Genomic DNA, 4671 nt, shown 5'->3' with positions numbered 1-4671 from the left:
AGGTATATATATATATATATACACATATATATATAGCTGCTCATATCAAATAACCAAAGAATATCAGATAACACACATCAGCTCCTTATTAAATTAAATTAAAACAGCCTTCTTACTGCTGGGTCTCAGTAACAGCAGCCCAATCATCATTCTGTACCACACAACCATTGTAAACACTCCGATAATAATTGCGCAGTGCCATATGATGATATACACAATAGTAATGTAGCACTAATAATAGTAGGCATTAGCATGCTGCTAGCTATTTTCCATGCTAACATGCTGCATTTCAAACTAGCATCCCAGAACAGATAACATTCATATAAACCCAAGGCACCAAAATACACATATGTAAACATTTACACCAATGTACTCACAATGTATCTGAACGCACACATGCACAGATGGCGACACAGACGACAACAATACACCCCAGAAATATCTACATGTGCTTCTCCTGGCCACTCGCTACTAACTCAAAAAACGAAACTTATCAGCTAGCGCAACACAGGCGTCCTTTCTGACCCCAAAACAAAGGCGCTGATTGGCTGATCCCCGTCACCCCAAACATGAAATAGCAGGTCCTTCTTTACAAAGTGAGCAGACTTCACTGCCGCGTCTGTCACCGCACACTCGGTCGTTTGTGGCGCTCATTTCACTCCGGAGAGTTATACACCTGGAGATTTGTTGGAGTCTCGGATGGGATTTTGGGGACCATGCGAGGCTGATTACCGACGCTGTTCCCTCGGTGCACTCGATGGAATCAAGTCCACCACCATCAAGGCTTTCACCTGAATCGGGCGCAGGCAGGACTGGAGGGCCAAGTGCTAGCACTTGCAGAAATTCCATGCACCGAAAAAGAGCTCCTAGCAGAGTAAGTCTTACTTTTAATTCTTGTAACTCTTAATTTGGCTGATTTCGTACTGTTTTAGTCTAATAATTTCAGAATAAAGAAGTGATTTGAGTGTGTATGTATTTGGCAATCCACCATCTAACTAGTAACATACATGTTAGCTTGGCTATTGTATTAGCAAACATTTGGTAGCTGATGATTTGATGACAGGAGTAGCTAAAATTGCGTCTGAAATCATTACCTCATCTGGATTAAAAATGCGCTAACTGCAAATTCCTAGCATCAGGGCTTCGGCATACAGAGAGAGAGAGCTTTAGAACAGGTTTTCGTAATTGTCTGCCTTGAAATCAATGCAGTTTGCATTAAGCTAGCTATGAGCTGTTGGCAGGCAGCTAGCTAGCTAGCACAAACACCCCCGTATTTTATTAAGCTAGGTATGAACTGTTGGCAGGCAGCTAGCTAGCACAAACACCCCCGTGTCCCCCGCATTTTATTAAGCTAGCTATGAGCTGTTGGCCGGCAGCTAGCTATCACAAAACTCCAGTTTCCCCTGCATTTCAATTCAGACCGTTCTACCGCACAATCTTGTATCCCAGTAGGCTACTCTCTGGTAATTTACAAAGTCCAAATTGATATATTAATCAATATGCTGAAATCTCCTAGCTTCTGCCACTAGAGGTTTTGACACGTCAGAGCTGCTTTGGTTTTATTTCTCTTTTTTATTATTACTGATCCAGTTGGTAACTAAGCTTGTATCCTATTTTTGTGAGTGATTTTGAACCTCCGTGTTTTTCAGATATTGTCAGATTGTTGATGTGATGTCGGGACTTCAATCTGTGACCCCGACAGGGGAAGCACGTTGAAGTCCGCTGTTTACAGCGTATTGTTTGTCATGTCACATGACTGTTCTTCTGTGACTCCACAAGGAGAAGCATGAGATCAGTCCGCTGTCAGCTGCAGTGTTTTCATGTTTTATGTTTAATTGTGTTTTGTCTTGTCGTTTTCATGCAGTTTCATTAAACCTTTTGCTTAACTTTCAATTCGACCACAGCCTCTCCTTCCTCCTCCAGAAATTGAAGAACACGTCTTTTAGCTAATTCTTAACAGCGTGCAGCCAGTAATGAAGGGATAGATGCACCTGACAGAGGGCTTCTCTCTACAGGATCCTGGGCCATTAGTGCTTCGTTGTGGGTCACAGTGCAACATCAGATGTCTGCAAAGCTCATCAGGTAGTGTAACTTGCATCTATCATTCGCTGTATATGACACATAAACATTTACAAATTACTTCTAATGGTAGGAAGAAGACATTTCATACTGGACTGTATTAGGTTGTGTTAGGTTGTATGTGTTGTGACCACTGACTATGTGATGTTGTGCAACTCTTTCTATTTTTTTTTTTCGCCTAGCAGTTTTCCTTGGACTTGGGTGGACCCTAAATCATGGCTGCAGCTGTCGCCGTGGTCCTGCTACACCCTGCTACGCCGTGCAGTTCCCTGCTAGGTCCTGTAACGCCCTGCTACACCATGAACTACAGCAACTACTATTTATAGTCGTAGTTCAATTAGCTTTATTGTGACTATTATTGCCACTGTTCATCACACCCCCAACCAGCACCGTCAGACACCGCCTACCAAGAGCCTGGGTCTGTCCCAGGTTTCTTCCTGAGAGGGAGGTTTTCCTCGCCACTGTCACACTGAATGCTTGCTCTTGGGGGAATTACTAGAATTGTTAGTTCCCTGTAAATTATAGTGTAACATCTCCAAATTATAGTGTAAATTATACCTACTCTATTTGTAAAGTGTCTTGAGGGAACTCTTGTTATGATGTATTAAAGTTGATAAAGATGACTTTATTGATCTGGTGGTGAAATTCACAAGCTACCTGCCAAGTCAAACTAAAGTAATGCAAAAGTAGTGCAAAGCATTACAATTCAGAAACTGTAATATAACTAATTACTCTGAAATGACAATAACTAGTAATCTATAATGAACTACATTTTGGAACTAACTTGCCCAACACTCCTAGTTACTATCAATGAAAATATGAATACATTTTATACAACAAGACACTTTGTGATTGTGTTCATTTTGTGAAAACAAAATATATTTGATTGCCTCCCTTCCTCTGGAAACTGCCTCCTGATTGCGGCCACAACACAAGCTGGTATCTCCTTCCTGATCTCCCTGCCCAGATACCCATATGTCTATCAGACCACCTGCCTGTAGGCTGTGTATCGGAATTGCCTAGAGAATGATAGGGGTGCAATGTTGATATTGAGTGATAGACTTATTTGATGTAACATTTTCAGTTATTCTATTCCATAAAGGTATGTGTATGCACATCAGAGTTTAAAAATCTGCTAATCCCTCAGCATCAATAATGCACATTAGATTAGATTAGATTATACTTTATTGTCATTGTGCAGAGTACAAAGACAACAAAATGCAGTTTGTGTCCAACCAGAAGTGAAACAAAATCAAATATGTATAAGTAAGTAAGTAATGAACAACATGTACAGATATGTGCAATGTAGTAGGAGTAACATATTAGTAAGAATATAGATATATATGCAGGCTATTAACAGAATATATTATAAGAAAAACGGAATAAATATGGATATTCAGTATGAACCATATAGACAGATATGTGCAGTGTGGTAACAGTACCATTGTAGTGCAGAAACGGTAACGTAAGAATAAGTGTACTGTATGTGCAAGAGAAATAGTATAAAGAGCAGTAGAATATGGCTATATATAAGTAGTTACAGTATGTACATTATTTTGATACAGTTTGTTATTTGTGTAGAAAACTGACGACTATAATAGAAGTGTATAATATAATAGTGTTATAAATTACTCTCATCTAAACATACTGTGGTCTGTTGGCTTGGAGAGGACCATACTCCTGCCTGAAGTTGAGGTATGCTACCTGCAGCGAGAACGGGTTGAGGCAGCAGGCATCAAAGCCGGGATGGAGCGTCAGGCAGGTAATGTCCGTGGTCGGGACTAAACCCTCAACTAGTGCCCGGTAGGCATCCACCTCTCGACAACACATGCTGTCCACCGCTGACGCCATAGCCTCACAATGTCCGCACAAGCACCTAGCCAACAAAACGATTCTGTGCTAGTGCTAACCTGCTTCTCTTAATACATCCATGGCTTGGATGGACTCCACAGCTGTCTGAGCGTTAAAATCTTAGGTTGTAGAATATCACAAGACAAAACGTTGCTGGCTTAAATTAAGACTACATGTATGTTTAATCTAAAACAAGGTCGAAAGTATGTTTGCTAAAGCAGATTTATTGTATAACACCAATGTACTAGCCTAGATGAACCAGAGTTAGCCACCATACTACACAGTAACTCACCACCACCAGTAACAACTCACTTGCCCTATTCGCCACTGGTTCGCAACTCTACTTCTCTCTTCTGCCCATTGTTCCTCCCCCTGCTCTCCCCCCTAATCTCCCCCTGACCTCTATTTCGCCTAGGAGGCTCATAATTATAGGCCTGTTAGTTGGGTCATCTATAGCAGTTCCGTGACCGTGGAGAGGAAAGGTTTGTTTCTCACTGGATTTGTCATCTATGAAGGTTAAAAAAAGAAATTAGCCGGGGTGCCCCTCTCAAAAATGTGGGGAAATTTTTTGGGAGCCCTATATCCAAAATGGCTGCTGTCAGCCTAGCTGGAAATTAACTTTTTAATGGTTTTGCCCACAGTACTGCATAATACATGGTTTCTGAGTCTATTTGGGTCAAGAAATTCATAAATGATAAAGATTTATTGATTTGACCTATTTTTGACCTTCAAATTTAAGAT

At 40.8% G+C, this 4671-nt stretch overlaps 1 long non-coding RNA gene across 2 annotated transcripts; it reads left to right on the top strand.

The window, feature by feature from the left end:
• The first annotated feature begins 512 nt into the window (after positions 1-512).
• On the top strand, positions 513-2304 carry LOC114559075 (uncharacterized). 2 transcript variants are annotated; one of them, XR_003693010.1, is made up of 3 exons: positions 513-874; positions 1905-2082; positions 2265-2304. It is a non-coding gene; the product is annotated as an uncharacterized LOC114559075 (long non-coding RNA). The 2 variants fall into 2 exon arrangements; XR_003693011.1 differs by having other exon boundaries at positions 2262-2301.
• Positions 2305-4671: the final 2367 nt, after the last annotated feature.

The sequence above is a fragment of the Perca flavescens genome, chromosome 7, assembly GCF_004354835.1.
Source record: "Perca flavescens isolate YP-PL-M2 chromosome 7, PFLA_1.0, whole genome shotgun sequence".
Lineage (NCBI taxonomy): Eukaryota > Metazoa > Chordata > Actinopteri > Perciformes > Percidae > Perca > Perca flavescens.
Note: the sequence above shows the minus strand (reverse complement) of the source record. Positions and strands in the feature narration are given on the sequence as shown.